Genomic DNA, 11,011 nt, shown 5'->3' on the forward strand with positions numbered 1-11,011 from the left:
TAAACTGAAAGTTAGGTCATTGCTCTAACAGGCAAGCAATTTTAGAACTATCTAAACAATTTTTTATAACTCAACATATTTATCTAAATGTGCCTTACAGGGAAGTCCCTGAACTCACATAGGACAATGAAATTACAGTGATGTTCTGCATCATAAATAATTGGACTGTGGAGTAACCTAAAACTAGAACTGTTCATAGGCTGGCACTGGATTCAGCTGTCAGTGCCTTCTTCCTCTGTTTTGAGCAGTCCTGGTTGCACTACATGAAAATATACTTGAATTTCTGAAGACGCTCTAAATTACCTTTATCTGTGTAGAATCTTATGTTCAGTATTTTGCATACACTGTCTAGAATACCCTTTTACAAATGAATCTTTAGATTTTTATTGATAAGCTCAACATTTTAACCTTATATCTACAATCAAGATGATGTATTAATAATATTTCACTGGAAAGTCATGGAGTTTACTAATGTTCAGTGTTATTCAATATTGGGTCAACAGAACTTGTTAGGCACTTGTTTGTGTAATATGAACATTTATTTTATAGTTTTGCAATAGTTTATCCTTTGGATTGAAATAAGCCATTTTTAATCTTAAACACTTTCAGAGTGCTTTTAAAGAAGCAGCCATAAACTAAGCAGAACTACTAACTTTCTTACTGGTGAAAATTATTCTAATGTACTACATATGACCATTGAAATAGGGAAAGAAATAATTTGCAGTTCTCTGAAACCACTACCTAAGAGATTACAGAGCATCTGCAGTGAAATAGAACTACACAGAATACAGTTTAAAGTTTTTCCTACTAATGAAATGTAATGTTTACTGTTATGGTTTTTTGAAGGGTATTCTACTTACTAGACTGATATGTGAAACATACCAAGAACAATAGTAACTAAATATGTCCTTGAACAGATTTAATTGCTCAGACACAACAGACCGTCCAATATTTCAATTTTTAGGTGAAAAAGGAAGACTCTGGAGAATCTACTAGCATGCAAGTGCATCACTGTAGTTCTTCCACTACTCAGTTCCCTGAACAAAACCCAACTATTCATGTTTTAAATCCAAAAAGAGGAGTTTAATTATGAAGACTGTAAGGCAGGCAGATGTGTTATATTAATCATTGAGAATGAGAAAATGAGAGGCAGAAAGATTGAACAGTGACTGTCCTCAGCAAATTGAAGGAATTGATTGCATGTTGTGATCCCACTCTACCTAAGCTGAGAAGAATAAGAAAACACCCTTATGTATAGGCTTATTCATATGAATAACTTCAGGGTCCTTCCCTTTAAGATGGAAGTAGGCAACATTAGTAATGGGTACTAAGCAGCTATCTTTCAGATATTCAAATTTCTGATTACATAACTCATGTAAGTTAACTGGTATACTGACTGTTCCAACACACTTCAGCAGTAAGGGGACCTGAAGATTTTCCTGAACAGACCTAACAGAATAGTGTAGAATACAATTTGGTCATGGTTCCTGTCTGCAGTACCATGGGAATTAATTTTCAAGTTGTTTACAAAACATTCATCTTTATCACTCTATCCAGCTGCAGAGTATGTAATATCTGCAGTGTCCATTACTTATCTGCCTGAAATTTTTTATTTTAATAGACATTAAGAAGCCAAAAAACTTTAGGAAACAAAATATAGCAGTAGAGTCTAAGCAACAAAAGGAAAAAAATATGGGTGAACAAAACAACAAGCCAACAACAACAACAACAAAAACCCAACAAAAACCAACCAACTAAACAAAAAATCCCCAAAATAAAAACAAAAACAAACAAACAAACCAACCAACCAAAAACCAAAACCCAAAACTACACATTTGATTTGATGAGAATGAGGTAGCCTTTACTTTTTGAAGTTTTATTCTACCAACAAAATGTTAATTAAGAAAGTTTTGTTACCCATATCTCTGTTTACCAATTATGAGACAGAGACACTCATCCTACAGTATGTAGGGCTTCCACATGTATGTTGGCCAGAGAAGTACTATTAAAGAAAATATTTCCCTTCTCATAAATAAGACAGGAGGAGTAACAGGAACCAACAAGGAGAAGGCTAGTGTACTTAACAATTTTTTTTACCTCATTGTTCAATAATACTAACTCTTCACACATCTCTCAAACCCCTGAACCTCAAGGCAGAGACTGGGAAAATTAAATTCCTCCCATCATAAGTGAAAATCAGGTTTGACATCACATGAGGAACCCAAAAATACACAAGTCCTTGAGACCCAGCAAGAGGTATCCCAGAGTCCTTGGCTGATGCAATCACCAAGACACTCTCCATAATATTTGAAAAGTCATGGCAGTAAAGCAAAGTCCCAAGTGACTGGAAAAAGGGAAAAATCACACCTATTTTTATAATGAGTATATAGTCAGACCTTGGGAACTACCTTCAGCCAGACCCTCACTTCCATGCCTGATACAGACCATGGAATAGATCCTTCTAGAAGGATTGTTCTGGACTGACTGCATAGGAGGATAAGGGAAGAACTATGACTGTAATCTACCTGTACTTCTGTAAGGTCTTTGATGTGTTCCCCCACAACATTCTTCCCTCTACATTGGACAAATATGGGTTTGACGGATGGACTGTTAGATGCATGAGGAATTGGCTAGATGACCATGTCCAAAGCGTTACAATCAATGGCTCAAAGTCCAAGATGAAATCAATAATGTGTTGTTGTCCCTCAAAGGTCTCTCCTGGGACCAACACAATTTAATATAAATTACGTGGACAAGAAGATCAAGTGCACCCTCAGCAAGTTTGCAAATGACACCAGGCTGACCGGTGCAGTTGATGTGCTAGAAGGAAGGGGTGCCATCCAGAGGGACTTTATGGGGCATGTATATGCCTGTACTGCATGCAGCTCTGGATGAGTTTGAGTCATGGATGCTTATTTACCACTCCTTGATTTTTTTCCCCACATTTGACATGAATGAAAAAGTTATTCTGTGTGAAGTTAGCATTATATGTACTTGGACATGTATACAGAGTATATAATTGTTTATGTACATTTTAGCTTCAGAAAGCAGGTGATGAGTTTGTTCATTATTACAAAACCACGAAAGTTGTCGAATATCTTTATGTTTTAGTTATAGAAACTCAGTAAAATGTGAAAGTTTTGAAGTAGAGGAATATTCATTTCACAGGAACTTTTCCAATGTAAGGATAATTGTCCTTTTTCCCATCTAAAAAAACCAAGCAAGAAACCGTTTAAGAAAACAACCAACCAACCAGCCAATCAAAAAAAGAAACATTGGTCAAATTATGAAAAAAATTCTATTTTTTATTTCAATATTCAATCACTCCCTCCCATCTTCTTGCACACACTTACATGTCTTTGGTATAATTATGTTAGCAAGTTTTACTTTGCACCACATTTTTACAGTCCTGAAGGTTATGTTTGCTAAGCTAACAGAAAGAAACCTAAATACCTTCAAAATAGAGTTTTCCTTGATCAGAAAATGAAACAGTACAATTCAGCAGATCATGATGACACAAGTAAGAAAAGAAATTAGTTAACAGAATAGTAAATCAAAGTTTAATGTTGAATTCACTGAAAGTACTGCTAAGCTGTTATGATTCAGGGGAAAAAAAAACAAACAGGGAGCTAGGCGTAGGCATCACAACATTATTTTCCATGAGGTGAACCCTGTGTGCTTTCAGTGTGCACAGGCAGGAGTAACACCCCACACTTCGTGCCTAAAGAGGATCTTTCCAAGCTTCATGTAAATCCCCTGACCCTCCAGCCACTGCACATTCTTCAAACGGACACCTACCTTCAAAAGTGACAGCAAACAATAATGTAACAAATGAGCCTGCAGTCTACACATGTGCAGCATGCTTTACCTAGAATATTTGGATGTGATAGAATTAAACTGACCTCTGTGACAAGGACACCTTAATCAAAAAAGCCAGAATCAAAGGGTAGGTGAAGAGAGGGAAGCAATCTTGATGGGTCCTGTGTTCTACCTTAGCTGCCTGTTGGGTTAGGACATTTAATCTTTCTGTCAATGTTTACTGTGTATCTCTTTACTCTGATGCTCGCATTTTCTTGGCTCAAAGAATGGTAAAACGTTTTCCATTATGCTTATATAAATGACAGGGAAAAACTAGTTGGAGAATTATTTTATAGTATGCCATGATTAGCCTTGAGGTAGGCTGTACAAAACTTTAATGAATATTGATATTGGAATTAAAAATTCTATGCTTAGTCTTTGCTTTCTCATACCACAAAGTTTATCCTGGCTTAGGTTGTTGTGGGTTTTTTTCCCTTCTTTTTAATATGAGAAGATATATTTTGCACCTCTTGTGTGTTTTTGTTAATGAAAAAATTATCGAGAAAGAATAGTCAAATCTTTCACAGGGGTCTGGGCATTGAAGGTAATGTAGAAATTAATTGTTTCCTTCTCACTTTTACATGAACGCAGTCAACGCCCTGTGAAAGTTTTATGGTTTCTTAATTGCAGCAATAAAATTTTAGAAAGCACTACAGAGTACTCTTTATATTTGTCTTGACAGAATTTTGGCAACATATCTTTAGATTAAAGGGAAGAAAAAAGGAAAAAAGTACTCTCATAAGGATATAAAGTCACTAACTTATGGAAATACATGCTTCTTATAAATAGGCATTTAAGAGTTGGCCTTGATGACTGAGGAACTATGAAATAGCTTAATTTTGCATTTTTAAGGTTTTTCTGAAGTGATAGAGTAATTCAGTTAGCACACCTTCGACACTTTATTTGTGATGAGTGTTCAACATAAACTTTTATAATAAACATGAAAGGTAAAATGTATAGATAATTAATATGCAGCTCAATTAGCTTTGAGATTTTAGTCCAGAGATAACAAGGTAAGTAAGGATATCAGAATTGTGCTCTAATTCTGCTGGTAGCTTGCTCTGAGACTTTCTGAAGTCCCTATAGATTTACATCAGTCAAAGCTCTATTGCCAAGGCATACAGGAACCATAGAAGGTTGGGTATCTCCTTTGTGTAAAAAAAAAATAAAATCTTCAGAAAACAATAAAATCTGCAGAAAACAATAATTCATGTTATATGTGGGTATACTAAATATACCATGTAAGTTTGTGATTTTCTCCTATATTACATTTCATAAGAAACAAAGTGCTAACATAATTGAATCAAGTTTCACCATCTATGAAAAGAAATATCAGTTGTACTTCATGTTACTCCCATGAATATTGAAAATCATACAGTGAAACTAGGAAAGATCAGCACACTTTAATGATGATACTGGGAACAGTTAACTAGTTGATGAATAGTTACTATGGTTGTCTAGTTAAGTACCTGGAGTAATTGTCACATTGATAAGTAGTATGGTACAGCTTTCTATGATGCAGCTTTCTATCCGATATATAGTCTGCAGTTTAATATTTATACTTTAAATAATTAGAAACTCTTCCAAAACATTATTAGATCTGAACAATCACTTTTATTTATTCACCTCTTTTACTTTCTAATTCTTTCATATCATATGTCATCTTAAAAAAAATTAAATAAATTGTCTTTCCTCTTAATCTTGTTCACCCATTAAATGGGTGAAGCACAGTCATTTAAGGGATCTATATGCCCACAAAAATGTTTGTTGTAGAAAAGTATTCTGTCTTGAAGCCAGATATTTAATAGCAAATTCCAAGCATTCAAAATCAATGCATTACCCCTTAAAGTCAAAAGATTTTCTTAAAATAATTTAATTTTTTTGGTTTTGTTTTTGTTTTTTTAGATACTGAATTATCATTACTCAACTAGGTCCTAGTACTTTGCTGTTCTTTGCAATAATGCAAGACAAATATTTTTATTAAAAACAAATCTGACACATTTTCTGATAAACCCTGATGTATAGATTCAGAGAATAAAACCATCAATCTTTTAGTCTTAAAGTAATGCTATGAGAATTCTTAATAGATAAAAAACTACTCATGATACAGACATGTTATAAACAGCAAGTATTATAAGTGGCAAATGCGAGAAAACAGGTCTGCATGTGATAACTTGCAAAATAAACAGATTTGTTTGATTCTTTTCCTTGATAAGAAGACATAAATGTGCCTAACTGTGCAAACATAAATTTAAGATTTATTGTATGTTTTCAATAGTTAATTATTATGACACTTTGTTTTGGTGTTGTAGCATTAGTTTTGAAATGTAACTAGCTCAATTATGGAAACAAATCCTAAAGAATATCCTAAAAATCCCAAAAGAATAGCAGTATGGGTAATAATGATGCAGAAAAAAACCCATATTGAGATATTCTGCTGATGAGTATGATTGTGCCCACTGTAACAGGCCCAAAAAGTGAATGTTAGCTACTTTGAAAGTTTTTCCCCTGAAAGATTCTTCTGGGGAAAGAAAAGTAAAAATAACAGCAGAAGCATTAAGGAAAGCAATTTAATTTAGGGACGGTTTCTAAAACTCTTGTTTAAATTCAGTTCAATTTAGTGTTTCACATTAGCAGCTGCTAAATGCCTACCATGTGTCAAAGTATTTGGATTTAATTTAATTTGTATGTCTATCTCCCTGCAATAATTAAATGAATAGCAAGTCAACTTAAAGGAACATTGTTCAGTAGACAAAAAATCACAAAAGAAGTTGAATTGCATTAAATAAATTGTAATATTGATCAACATAAAACAGTATTGAGTTTAGTATTGCACTCCATGACTTAGTTTAGCTTTCTTTATTGGGTATGTAAATACATTGTAAAGGATTAAAGGAATTAGAATTCCATTGAAGAATCTTAGTTTGAGAAAATAGTTTGTTTCTTGTTTATTTTGATATTCTAAACTTCAGCATTACGCCATCAACTCTTGAAATTATCTTCCTTTGGAAAGTGTGTACCAGTATTCTAGTGTGTACATAGAAATATGTTTTAATAGAAGTCACAAGTCACTTCTACAAGTGGAATAGAAGTCCACAAGTGGACTTGTTGAGTTTACTGGTCTTGTTATAAGGACTGGTGTCATCCTATAGGACCGTGGCGGTGTTGTAAACTTTTGAAAGAAGATTCTTTATCATAGAAGTATTATTTTAATGTCCTGGGCAGATGGAGCTCATCAGCCCTGTAAGGCCATCCATCTAAGAGAAGGTCACTCTAAACAAACCTACGTCCTGAGGACCTCACTACCACTGTCCAAGCTCGCTTGGCCCCGGCAGATGAACCTTAGGATTAAAGGGTGGGCTCAGCTCAGCGCACACTGTGTCTCACCGAAAAAATCCACTGCGCAGGCTCAAAGGCCTTACCCGCATTTGCAAAGCCCTGTATCACCAGCGCGCTTGTAACAAATGTGGGTAAAGACCTTTCCCTAATCTGGCCATGAGATTATTTTAATGTATCTTTAAGGGCTCTTAATGGTGACATTTTCAAACTCTCCTTCTAACACCATAGAATTCATCATCAGATCATCATCTGAACGACAGAGCTCAGAGGGTCATTATCAGCAGAGTAGAATCCAGTTGGAGACCTGTAGTCAGTGGCATTTCCCAGGGATCAGTACTGGGTCCAATTTTATTCTCTAGAAGAAATTTCCGTCACAGTCACTCTCTTTTAAAGGAAAAACACACAAACCAAGTACAATGGTAAGGGTATCATTATTCATAAAAAATATGCAAACAACTTTGAATTTCTGTATTTAAAATTCTTTGGGTGGGCACTGTAGCACTGTTCATCAAATTTTGAAAGAAAACACTTCATGCAGTGGGAATGTGTCTTTAGTAGACTAAGTATGTCAAAGTCTATTCTCTGTATGGAGGCCAGATGACACAGAGCAGAACTCTCTCAAAATCTTTTACCGGTAAAGGTTGCATGACCCAATAAACTGACCAATTTCCAAAACAAGCTGAAACACTGATAGTTGGCACAGGTCAGTTATGTCAGGGATCATTCCAACAATTTTTTAGTAAGCACAGATTAGTTTCTGTGGCTGAAAATATTATCTGGCACTTGACAGTTTAGCAGCTGTAATCTGTCTATGTTCTGGATAAGTTAGGATTTGTGCACTCAAAATTCAAGAAGCTCATTAAAAAAATTCTTTTTCCCTTTACTCACCTGTTTAGGCTTAGCCTCAGATTTCTCTCAATATTTACTTTCAGGTGCCTAGGAGTTTTAAGAAGAGACTGTTCCAAGAAAAAGAATTGTTCTCACTCTTACTACTCTGTTGTGAACCAGGTTAAGGGAATAGACTTGCATCTAAGCAAACTTCATACAAAATGTGATCAAAAATGCAAAAAATATGGAAAAGTACTGCAGATGAACTTTTTTTTTTCTGCAATAGCCCAGTTGTTAGAGCAGCTGTCCAAAATTGGATAATCCCGGTTTCTGGATTCCACTAAGTGTGAGGGACACACCAAATATTGTCTTGAATTAATTAAAAGTTACTATATAATTTTGGTATCAAAGATTATTAAATCTGGAACTTGAGTTGTGTTTATGCTAGCAAGCTGAAGGTTATTCCCAGAGAAGAATAGATGCACATGAGCCGTACAATATTAGCCTTGCTTCCTCCTTCAGCCTGAAACACATAGTCTTTCCTACAACATGAACAAGAATAGATCTCATTTCATAATAGTAGAATCTTTGGGAAAATAATAAAGAAAAGTGACAAAAAGCCTCCAATGAGCATAAGCTACAACAGCTTCTGAAGTCACCTGAAATTATGGAACACAGGAGTCTTCATAAAGAGTTTGAGAGAGAAGAGGTTAATAGACAGATTTCCCACGTATCTTGTATGCTTGTGCATTTTCCCAGGAATTATACTGAATGAACAGGAAGAACTGAAGGTGATATTAGTTGTTTATTAATTGAAATGAAAGAACAGATTAGGTGGTATAGCTCACACGATTGGAGGAATAATTCACTTTTTTCACTACTCAGTATGATGTAACAATGGAAAAAGAAGTTATTGTTTGTAGTTGGATAAAATTGCTCTGTGGACTGGAAAGTAAATGCATCAAAATCTGCTGAAAGGCTGTGAGTTTAAAAAAGGAAAATATCAGGGCTTCTAACACAATTGAAAGATACTAAATATTATCAAAATATGGCCTCAAATGAATGCAATGACTAATGAGAAAGACCATAATTTCTGGTCAAAAAATATATTTATCTACTTAAAATTGTAGTTGAATAACATACCTAGTAGAATATACACTGTTCAACAGTTTCTTAAAACACGTTAGGAATAAATATTTTAGTAAAGAAAATTCAAAGGGAAAAAAATCCATAATAACAAGAAGGGACTATTTTAGATACATTAGTACTCATTCTGTAGGTTTTAAAAAATTATTATCTATATTTTAAAAAATCCACATAAAACCTCACAGAAACAGTATGGTTTTAAGCAGAGTGACTTTCTCTTTCTGACTAATACAAAGGTAAACATCTGAAATTTTTGTAGTGCTCTAAATAAGGTGGTCTTCCCTCTGTTCTTCTGTTGAACATTTGAACAAAGATAAACACTCTTCAGCTGGGATCTGTAGATGGGACATCAAGGTACATGAACATGGTAAAATATTAATGTTAAATGATGCTACAAGAATTAAAAAAGTAACCTTGTAGAGGTTCTCACTTCACAACCTATCCTTATATCTGACTCATCCAATGATCTGCATTTAATTGAAATGTTAGTGGAAAAGATTGTATAACAAATGAACAAAATGTAGGTAAGAAGCTGCCAATTAATTTGTAAATGAATCTGCAAAATAACTATAAAGAAGCTGTTTAAAATTCTTTGTAGTTTGCATGTCAATGTTCAAATAAAACAAAAGTCTTCTAGAAGGTTTAAGTCTAGGATTTAAATTGAGTGATTATTAAAAATATTCTACAAATTGTATATATGATTATTTTATAACATTCTTGGAAATTACTTTGGTACTGTCTACTATTTTTGACTAGTTTAGCTAATATAAATAGAAGTTATGAGTTATCCCCAAATATAGTTTCTTTTGTGGTAATATTAATATGGAAAGGGTAGATGAATTATCTTTGAAACTGTTCAGTATTACTAATAATGGCAGCAATGAGAAGAAAATTAAAAAGCCTTTGATCATGAACATAAAACAAAGAAGAAATTCTTTTTGTTTTAGCACCAATTTTACTCTTCTTCTGAAGAAAAGATGTCTGCTAGTTGAAAAGAAGTCAAAAAATGTATTTCTTCATCCAGAATTGCAACTACATTAATGCATTTTTAATAGTTTACTATCTCAAAGAAATATTTTAGCGAACCACTAGTCTCTTGTTAAAATACCACAGATCTTCTATTCAAATGACTTTTATGCAACAAGCTACTGAAAATACCAGAAGCATCAGCATCACAAAAAATATGGTATGTATAAACCAATATTTGTATTGGGTTCTAATTTACCTTTTTAATTAAACCAAAAAAAAAGAGATATAATTTGAGCTATTATTTTTAACTCATGAATTTATATGAAAATCAAAAAGTCATTGTAACGAAGTGCTGGGATAATAGGTTAACTTTGATATTGCCTGAGAACTGAATGTCATCCCACTTCATAACTCAAGTCTTTAATGTAAACTTTAAGTTAATAGTGAAACCAGGACAAATGCATATATGTATTCTTTTACCCCACGGTACATGTGAGATAGTTTACTCACAATATATGCTCTTCTTATTGTGTCTTCTGCTGAAAGGTAAGAGATTTTACTTTCATTTGGGAACACTGCAGGAGAAATACGGGTGATTATTGTGAAGGGGCTGATTTTTGGTAATTATTACCTGTTAGGAGAATTTTGAATCAAATACCTCGGTTTTGCTAAGTTGAAAAATGATGATATAAAAAACCCAACAAAACCCAAACCAAATACCACCAACCCAAGTTATTCATCATTATGATATATTAAAATCCTAAAAAATTAAAATGTGGGTGCAAATCTATCTGGAGTCAACTATGTCTTTAAAACTATCTTATTAAATGAGCCCATTTATGTTAAGAGTCCTTTATAAAATTCATGAGGT

The sequence above is a fragment of the Pipra filicauda genome, unplaced genomic scaffold, assembly GCF_003945595.2.
Source record: "Pipra filicauda isolate LSUMZ 115617 unplaced genomic scaffold, ASM394559v2 scaffold394_size754893_pilon, whole genome shotgun sequence".
Taxonomy (NCBI): Eukaryota; Metazoa; Chordata; class Aves; order Passeriformes; family Pipridae; genus Pipra; species Pipra filicauda.